The sequence below is a fragment of the Mustela nivalis genome (genome assembly GCF_964662115.1).
Source record: "Mustela nivalis genome assembly, chromosome: 2".
NCBI classification, from domain to species: domain Eukaryota; kingdom Metazoa; phylum Chordata; class Mammalia; order Carnivora; family Mustelidae; genus Mustela; species Mustela nivalis.
This window is the reverse complement of record NC_139021.1, coordinates 14,475,291-14,485,794: the sequence shown is the minus strand read 5'-3', so window position 1 is coordinate 14,485,794 and position 10,504 is coordinate 14,475,291. Positions and strand designations below refer to the sequence as shown.

The following is a 10,504-nucleotide window of genomic DNA, read 5'->3' as shown; positions in this document are numbered from 1 at the left end:
TAATGCTCCTTGGTACTTACCCAAAGGAGTTAGAAAACTTATGTCCACACAAACCTGCACATGAATGTTTGTAGCAATTTTATTTATAATTGCCCAAACTTGGAAGCAACCAAGATGCCCTCTGGTAAGTGAATGGATAAAAAAAAAACTGTGATGCATCCAGACAAAGAGACACTATTCAGCGCTAAAAAGCACTGAGCTATCATACCATTAAAAGACATTCAGAGCTCTCTTCCTCGGCACAGCCATCTGTTACTGGGCATCATGCCTGCCCTCAGACCTTTGGTGAAGCCCAAGATTGTTAAAAAGAGGACCAAGAAGTTCATCCAGCTCCAGTCAGACCGATATGTCAAAATTAAGCACAACTGGTGGAAGCCGAGAGGTATTGACAATAGGGTGCGCAGAAGGTTCAAGGGCCAGATCTTGATGCCCAACATTGGTTACGGGAGCAATAAGAAGACAAAGCACATGTTTCCCAGTGGCTTCAGGAAGTTCCTAGTGCACAACTTCAAGGAGCTTGAAGTGCCGCTGATGTGCAACAAATCTTACTATGCAGAGATTGTTCACAATGTTTCCTCCAAGAACCGCAAAGCTATTGTGCAAAGAGCAGCCCAGCTGGCAATCAGAGTCACCAATCTCAACTCCAGGCTGCGCAGCGAAGAAAATGAATAGACAGCTTGTTGTGCACATCATATTTGTGTTAATAAAACCATAAAACTACAAAAAAAAGACATTCAGCACTTGAAATACATTGCACTAGGTGAAAAAATAATCTGAGAAGGTACAGACTGTATGATTCCAACTAAATGGCATTCTGAAAAAGGGAAAACTACAGAGACAATAAAAACATTAGTGCTTGCTAGGAGGTATTGGAGAGGAGGCATGAATAGGTGAAGCACAGAGGATTTGGGAGCAATAAAGGTTTTCTGTATGATATTACGATGGTGGATACATGTTATTGTACATTTATAAATCTCATAGAATGTAAAACACCAAGAGTGAAGTGTAAAGCATGCACTTTGGTTAATAATGTGTCATTGTAGGTTCATCTATTACAATGCATGTACCACTCTGTTGTGGGATGTTCATAGTATGACAGGCTATGCTTGTAAGTGATTTAGGAAAACTCTGTATTTTCTGTTCAATTTTTCTGTGAACCCAAGACAACTCTAAAAAGCAAAGCTTGTCAAAAATATATGAGGAATGTACAAAACATTAGATGGTAATAAATGGCATAACAAAAACCATTCAGGATAAAGGAGAAGAGAGAAAAGTTCTATTTCTTGCGTTCTCTCCCTTCCCTTCCCCTCGAACCTCATACATCGCCATTCTCAATTTAGGTTAAATTCTTGACTTTTTATAAGCACGACCCAAATGTATCATTGATCTTTTCCAGGTTCATCTATGTTATAACATATATCATTACATTGTTCCTTTTTCTATTGTGGTAAAATTTCCATCACCTAAAATTAACTATTTCTAAAGTGTATGATTTAGCGGCACAATGCATTCTCAAGTCTGTGCAACCATCACCAATGTCTCCTTCCAATATATTTTTGTCACAGTCACAGGGTTTCCTGAGCCCATTATGCAATCCCTCCCCATTCTATCCTATCCCCACCATTACTAATATGCTCTCTGTATTGTAAGAATTTAATTATTCCAGATACTTCATTTAAATAAAATTAAAACATACGTGCTCTCCCGTGTCTGGCTTCTTTCAGTTAGCAGAATGTTTCCGAGGTTTACCCACACAAATTGTAGTGTGTAACAATACTTATTGTGAATATTGCTCTGATGAATATCTGTACACAAACAACCTCTTGAATACCTGTTTTCAGTTCCCTAGTGTATTGACTTTGGGGTGGAATTGCTGGGTTATAGGATAATTCTATGTTTAACTTGTTAAGGAAGCACTAAACAGATGAATCATTTTACATTCTCATCAGCAAAGTAATAAGGGTTCCAATTTCTCTATATCTACTCCAGCTCCTTTGGTTTTTTTTCCCCCCTGGTTTTCTGATTATAGACATCCTACTCAGTGTGAAGTAAATCTCATTTGGTCCCTTCAAGGGTAGTTTCAATTGTCTGATATATTTTTTTTTTTCACATGGATATGTCACATTTTCTTTTCCTTTTCACATTTTGTAATCTTTGCTTGAAAACTCTACCTTGTAGATATTACATTATAAGAACTCTAGATACTAACGGCCATTTTGTTGTGTTAACTGGTCCTTTGTTTATCTGTTTTACCACCTGGCTGAATTAATTTTGCCAAGGTTATTTCTCCTGCAGTTTGCTGCCTCTGATATCCATATTCAGATTTCTTCCCCTTCACTTTAGCTTTTAACCTGGCTACTTGGAGTTTGCCTGTGTCAAACATTATGCTTAAGCTCTGTTGGCCAGTTATATTTTTCCCTGTACTATGGGATTCACATGTGGCTTGAAGGCTGCTCTCCCAGCTCAGGGCATTTATGTATTCTGCCCCATATTCACAAATCAGGAACTTGGAAATCCCCTTTCTGACAGCTCCTGAGAGGGTGCAGCCTTGGGTATGCACATAATCTTTAAGACTTCCAGAGAAAAATGTGATTTTAGTTTTAAGCCTTGCTTCCTAGGAGTCTCCTCTGGGTCAGAGTAGCCTACTGTCAGGGTTTGGTCAGTGAAATTTTTTTTTGGTCAGGGATTATGCCAGGAGATGTCTCTGCTGTGTTAATGAGTCTGTGTGTGGCTTGTAGAATGCTCTGACTACTTCTGTGTAGGTATAGCCTAGTGCATGTGCACAGGCATTTGGGCTCCAAAAGGCTGTGATCCCAGCAAGGATCTTCTTGTTTACTCTTTCCCCCATTCTCACTACTAAACTTCAGACTGCTCTGCCATTTTTCCTGTATCAGAGAGCTACCAGATTCCTTAGTTTCTTTCCACCAAGATCTCCACTCTTCTTGACAATGTCTTTAAACATGGGTTCCCCTAATCTGTTACGGATTAAGTCACGCCAGCAGGAACTACCTGTAGGGTACAGAGTTTGTGCGAGGTCCTCTGTCCAGGTTTGGGCTGCTCCAGCATTACAGAGGACAGAGTGCCAAGTTCTCAGCAAGGCCACTGTTAGGCATAGGAGAGGTGCGTGAGGACCATGAACTGCTCAAACCCTCTGAGGGCCCATTTCCAGTGAATGCTGATTTGTCCCAGTCATTTTATTTGTATCTCAATCAAATGTTCAGAGAAAATTTCCTCATTACCTTGTGGAAAGTCTTAATGATGAAGACAACTGGTTGATTCTCAGGAGATTTGGAAGCCAGCATACTGATTTAGTGCTAACCTCATTAGAATAGGGATTGCAAAAGAGAGAATTAACAGCAGGATGAGCTGCACCATTAAACATCAAATTGTCAACCAATTAGGTGTTGTCCTATGAACACTGTGTTGTTTCCAGATATCAGACACCAGATCTCAAGGAGCGGCAATATCTTTCCAGTTTTGAAATGTGTCATTAACCTCGACTGCACTGTTGTTCACAATTGCAGTTCTGCACTATGCTTGAAAAATCCATCCTGGATTTGAAGCTGTTTCTTAGTAACCTGGTGGATTTTGCAGGCACACCCTTAAAGGTAGATGTTTGGGTAACAGTTCACAGGTGTCACTAGGTCCTTCTGCCAGTCATACTGTTAGGTTGGGCAGCAAAATATAAGGCAGACAGAGTTGTTTGCCAATGACCTCTGCAGGGGTCACCTGGCTTGGTAGTGCGCACTCTCCTTCTGCCAATCTCCTTGTCATTCATTTATTCACTCATTCATTCGTTTGTTTGTTCATTCACCTGCAAATTCACTTATTCTATAGACCAGAATGAATTAAAGGCAGAGTTAATATGTGTGAATGGGGAATGGGGTGTGATGGTACAGTAATTTGGAGGCTTATGGTGGAAGAGAACATAGTCAGTTTAGGAAACTGTAGGTAAGGTTTGTTTCAGAAAACAAAGAAAAGCAGGAAGTATATAAACTACCAGGAAATGGCATAAAACAGTTAAAAATGTAGGTTGTGAGTAGACGTAGACAAGAGGAACATTTAGTAGTGTTATCTGTACATATAATAGAACCTGTTACCTAGTGAAATGGGAGAGAGGTTTTCATGTCTAACTCCACATATGCACCAACACAAACAAAACAGTACAAAGAAAATAAATACCACTCATCCTTTTCAACAAAAATGAGAGTGACTCAGACCAGAAAGTTCTCAGTAGTCAGATACTGTGGTGTTGTGAAGCGAAGGGAGGCACGGAGCCAAGAGCCACAGGTCTCACAAAAGGGAGATGGCCCATTTGCCAGGTAAACAGCAACATTAGCCAAAGATACACCTTCTTCTAAAACCAAACAAATAACCAGACAAAAAGACATTATACACTAGAGTGAATTTTATGAGGGATAGAGAGTGGAATTGGGGGTGGCAGGTTAGCGAAAATAATAGTAAAATGAAACAAAGTAAAGCGAACCCTGGTAGGGACAGTGGTGATAATGACATGCCATGAACTTTAGAGTACAGTGAGCTTAATTCTGTGTACTCAGGTCCAAACATATAAAACATGAACTAAAATAATGGCTATAAAACAAAATCGCTCACTCAGAAAAAGACAAACAGAGAAGGGTTGCCCTATACCTATCCCTCGTCTAAGAATTCATTTGTTACACACATGGTGGGATTAAAAACTAATGTTAGACCAACATTCCATAGTATTAATAATTTGTCTTGTATGTGTTTTTATGTAAACTGAGCACTTTCATAAAATATAGAATATTATAATCCCAGTATGTATTTAGTCATACCTAGTTAATCCTTTCACTCTCTAAAGGCTTGAAGTAAAACTCTCCAGGTAATTATGTGGGTTTTAAAAATCTGATTTTAATTTAAAGTAAGTCAATCTGGATGAATTAAAATATTGGTTCCACTTATTATTTAAGACCTTGGTCAAATTATGTAACCTCTTTGTTTCTTGGTCTATTCATTTGTAAAACGGGAATAATATAGTTCCTACATCATCAAGTTTTGAATAAGGTATATATGTAAAGTACCATATGGAAACCATTCACAATAATTCCTGGCACACTGAAAATAGTTTAGACACAGATATTCATGTTATCATTTGCTATTATTTTATTTATTGTTAGGATCTTCTTGAAATCATATCAAGACTAGAATGGACTGAGAAAACACTGAGCATTTATAACTGCTTCCTCAAGGGGGGGCTATTCCTGAGTGAGTCATGGATTGTCTTTTTTTTTTTTTTTCTTAATTTAGCCTTTATTATTATTTTTTAATTTATTTTCAGCATAACGGTATTTATTATTTTTTCACCACACCCAGTGCTCCATGCAATCTGTGCTCTCTATAATACCCATCACCTGGTACCCCAACCTCCCACCCCCCACTTCAAAACCCTCAGATTGTTTTTCAGAGTCCATAGTCTCTCATGGTTCACCTCCCCTTCCAATTTCCCCCAACTCCCTTCTCCTCTCTAACTCCCCTTGTCCTCCATGCTATTTGTTATGCTCCACAAATAAGTGAAACCATATGATAATTGACTCTCTCTGCTTGACTTACTTCACTCAGCATAATCTCTAACACCTGTGCTTCCCAGAGGAGTTTGCAGGGAACATCGATCTCTGAACAGTTTCTAGAAAATAAAAGGCCACTGACAGGTTCTGCCTGAGTTTGAATCCCACCTCTGTCAGTTACTAGTTATGTGAAATTTCTGTGCTTCTGTTTCCTTCTGTGTACTATGGAGATAACAGCATCATTTCTGTAAGGTTATTTTTATAAGTATTAAATGAATTAATGTAGCTAAGGGCTTAAAACAAAACTGAGCATACAGATGGTGCTTAATACATATCTCCTATTATTACTGCCATCTATGTTAATCTATACAAATTGTAAAGGCCTTAAGGTGAAAAATGAACCATTTTTATGGTTTGAGATGTGCCTCTGCCATTTGATAAGAATGTTGCTGTATGAGATCTCTCTGATATGAGAAATTTGAGAGGCAGAGCAGGGAGTCGTGGGGGTGTAGGGAGGGAAAAAATGAAAAAGGTAGGATCTGGAGGGAGACAAACCATAAGAAACTCTTAATCTCATGAAACAAACTGAGGGTTGCTGGGGATAGGGGAGTAGGGATAGGGTAGCTGGGTTATGGACATTGGGGAGGGTATGGGTTATGGTGAGTGCTGTGAAATGTGTAAGCCCGATGATTCACAGACCTGTACCCCTGTGACAACTAATAGATTAGATGTTAATAAAAATAAATTTAAAAAAGGAGAATGTTGCCATATGAAAGTTCCTATTTCGGGAAGGGTGGCGAGGCCTGCTCACTTAACATTGGAAGCCTGAACATTTATCACTGTTCAGAATCTCAGTGTGTCACGTTTTGTGCACCAAATTCTCCACATTTGTCGGTTTTCCAGAACTAGATTTGCTGAACTCTCCATCTCTCTCCCTTTCTATATCTTTTCTCAAATGAAAGATGGGTTTGTCTTCTTCTGTGCCAGGGTCAGGTTCATGGTAGATGATACCAGATGGCAGCAAAGAGAGATGAGTTTCTAGGGACTAGGGCTGTCATTTGAAAAAAAAAAAAAAAATCGATTGGCCATTGTACTTGGCCACTGCTCTTACTAAAAATATTGCATTCATTTAATGCACTGGCTTCACTGGGGCTGAACTTTGTCCATTCAGGGTGTGTGTTATTGGGGCTGGTAGCAGCACTGGGATGAAAACAGGGATTCTCCTCTTCTCTTACCACCTGTCTTCATTCTCACCCCCCCCCCACCATATTGTCAAGGAATGAGTGAGACAGGTGTCAAATATCACTGTTTTGGGGCCTTCTCCAAATTCTTGACCACTTAAATAATCTCAGTGGACAGAAAGCTGCATTTTCTGATTCATTTCTCACCCTATAACAAACACCATTTTTTCCCCTGCCGACTGCTGTAGACCTCTTTCTAAGTTTCTAAAACCCTGATTTATAAGCCATGTCCCCAGTCCTATGAGATAAATCACTGTTGCTAAACAAATCATAGTTGTCTCACTTCTCTTGTCAGATATTTACTTTCCTAAATGTTTTTGTAACGAGAGGTGGACAGGTAACATAAGGCAGAGGCTTATGAGAGAATTTATGAGAATTCTTTTCTTGTATGAGATACAAAAACAGTGACAGCCACAAAGAGATGCCCCTCCTGTGTGTGTGTGTGTGTGTGTGCGCGCGCACGCTCTATTTCATCTCTTGACCTTGGAAGTTGTAATGCTATCTTGCAGTCATGACAAGAGACTTTACGAACCTAAAGCAGAAAGACAGAAAGATTCTGGATTCCTAATGAGATTGTCAGACTGTTGAACCAGCCTTGAGAATGCTGACCTCCCGTCTCCTTATGTTATAATACTTGTCAATATTATTTAAACCACCATGAGTTGTATTGTACACTCCTTGCCTTCTCAGTGAAATATTATACCAGAGTCTTCATCTTTAACAAGTTTGACTACTTCTCTATCAACTGTAGGTTGTAGGAAATAGTCTGATCGATGTATGGGAATGAGTCTCAGCTTTGTATCCAAAGTACCACACTCAGCCAAATCCTACCATTGCTCTGCAGCACAGATCGCACACAAAAATTTCTCCAGCCTCAAGGCCAGGGAGCTATATCCCACAAAGTCAGTCATTGGCTATAGATTGTGCAGTGCATGGGCTGGGTGAAGAAGAGACTTTAAGGCACCTCCAGTTTTCTGTGTATACAACTCAAGAGGTTCTAGTAGTTCATAGGCAACATTCAGAAGAAGATTGTAGATGCTGGTCAGTGGAAGCAAAGCACACAGACAGTGGTGTGTTCATGCACAGAACTGATAAGTGGGATCAGAAGGAATCAAAGGGCAAGAGTTGACAATGTTTGCTACAGTTATTTCCCTTCGTCTCAGGGACAGCATACCTGCTTCTCCCTGGGATAAACAAGACCCTTATCTCTAGAAACCTGAGTTGCCCAAGGGTGTCTAACTCAGTGCTTACAGGCTGTGTGATGCTGGATAAGAATGTCATATCTCGGTCAGTTTCAGATGCTACTCACTTAGTCCTGTCTAATGAATCATTTTCACATAAATAGTAGAATTTTACAAAAGAACGACACTTTAGGGGCGCCTGGGTGGCTCAGTGGGTTAAAGCCTGTCTTCAGCTCAGGTCATGATCCCAGGGTCCTGGGATCGAGCCCCGCATCGGGCTCTCTGCTCAGCAGGGAGCCTGCTTCCTCCTCTCTCTCTGCCTGCTTCTCTGCTTACTTGTGATCTCTCTCTGTCAAATAAATAAATAAAATCTTTTTTTAAAAAATAAAAGAACGACATGATGTTTGATTGAGTCTGCTATTCTGCAAGAGTGATAATCTAAGCCATATACTATGTTGTTGTAGGTGTTGCAAATAAGGCTAAGTACAAAAAATTGTGCTATTTATGTATTTTACTTATGTCATTTTTAAAGTTACATAATTAAAATTCAATTAAGAAAAAAAAATAAAAGAACGACACTTTAAAGATAAAGGGATGTTTGGATATTACCATCCTGTTTGAATATTACCATCAGCACAATACAAGTCTGTTTAGGAACTTCAATTTTGTTGTTGCAAAAGGGATTTAAGGTAACTTGAATAATACAGGGCAAGATGGAATAGGTTAAAATTAGGAGTAAAAGAATAAAGAGAAACAAGGCAAGAGAACTAAGAATAGCTAGGATGAGACTAAATGTGCATATTATAAATACTTATGTTCCAAAAATTATTTTATGAGAGTTGGCAACCCAAAGAAGATTTTTAAAACCCTGCCTGTTACATAGTTCACAGTACTTATAAGGTATAAATAAACTAGTTCTATTCTCATTGCTGGGAAGAGACAAGACTTTCTCCCCGGATCCTTGAGAAGAACACAATATACGATGTAATGATGGGCTGAACAACACCTTGCATCCTCTCAGTAAAGTCTACGATGAGTACTGTAACTTGCTTCTTACAGTTGACCTTAATCCAGTTTAATGGTCTCCCACCAAGGCACTACTCAATAAAAGTGCAAGGGTAGTAAAAATAATTCCCTAAGGAACTGATGGGCTGTGGTCTGGTATTAGGCTTAAAATGACTGGCCCTAATCTGGGAGCCCATTTCAGCCTTTTCAGTGGAATGTAGCGATGGCATGTCCATCAGGCCGTTCTTCACCGTATACCTCAGCAGAGCTCTGATAAATACAAGGCAGCAAAAAGATTCAGATTAAATTGGCTGACAAGCACCTGGAGGACAGTTTTAGTCCAGGTAGCCAGTTAAAAACAGACCCATGTGACTGGTAGGCAGCTGAGTTTGGAGCTGGCTGACACGAGACTTTCTAGTTAATGTCTACGATGACTGAGCAAAGTGGAATCAAATATTCTTGTTTAAAAACCTTATTTCGAAGCGTGCCTGGGTGGCTTGGTCATTAAGCCTCTGCCTTCAGCTCAGGTCATGATTCCAGGGTCCTGGGATAGAGCCCCACATCAGGATCCCTGCTCTACAGGAAGCCTGCTTCTCCCTCTCTCCCTCTCCCCCGCTTGTGTTCACTCTCTCTCTGTCAAAAGAGACAGAATGAATGAATGAATGAATGAATGGATGGGTGAATGAATGAATGAATAAAATCTTAAAAAAACCTTTATTTCTGGACAAGTCTGTCCTGTCCGTCACAGTGCAGCTCCCTGCTCAGGGGCGCATAGACATTTATAGTACAGATGATATCATCAGAAAGTCTCAGTAGTAATGGGGCACGTGGTACACCCCTCACTCTCAAAGGTCCTTGTTCTGTGTTGAACCCTTTTATTAGCACAAGCCCCCTGATATTATCAATTTCTTGGTATCCAAGGACTTTGATCTTTTTGGTTCCCAGGTGCCAAATAGTCTGTGACTTTAATTTCTTTCTTATATAGCTCCAAGTTTCTTATCTGTGAGGCTGAGGGAACTGATATCTCTGGCCTTCCGAAGCTGACCTTACCTTAACTCCTGAGATTTTGGACACTCGCTGCAGGGATAACCCATTGTCTGGGCAGAGTGGCAGGAAGCCCAGAGAGGAAGGCTTAGACTCAGGATGCTCCTTCCATTGCTCTGGTTGGACACCTCCCTGGGGACTTTACATCCAGTTAAGTCAGTGCACTAAATCACAAGGTCTCGGGAATTGTCTTGTAGTTGATTTCATCTAATGACAGGTGAGAAGATGTTTTTGAGAGACTGACCATGACTTTAGAATCACAAATCACTCTGCACAAACAGGCACGGACTCTGCTTAAGATATAAGGCAGATGGCATTGATACGCCTGGTGGGGCCATTTCTCACTAGTTGTGGGACTTGCAGAAATAACTCAGTTACTCTATTTTCTCCACAGTAAGTGGGGACAGAGATACTTTTCCTCAGGATTGTCTTGAGAACTTAGGGCATTAACACATCAGTAAAGAGCCATCTCCGTTAGGTGCCTGTC

At 40.1% G+C, this 10,504-nt stretch overlaps 1 pseudogene across 1 annotated transcript; it reads left to right on the top strand.

Moving 5' to 3' along the window:
• Window positions 1-264: 264 nt before the first annotated feature.
• LOC309859115 (large ribosomal subunit protein eL32 pseudogene) lies at window positions 265-729 on the top strand (annotated as a pseudogene). The gene has a single exon. The product of its transcript is annotated as a large ribosomal subunit protein eL32 pseudogene (transcript).
• The last annotated feature ends 9,775 nt before the right edge of the window (window positions 730-10,504 follow it).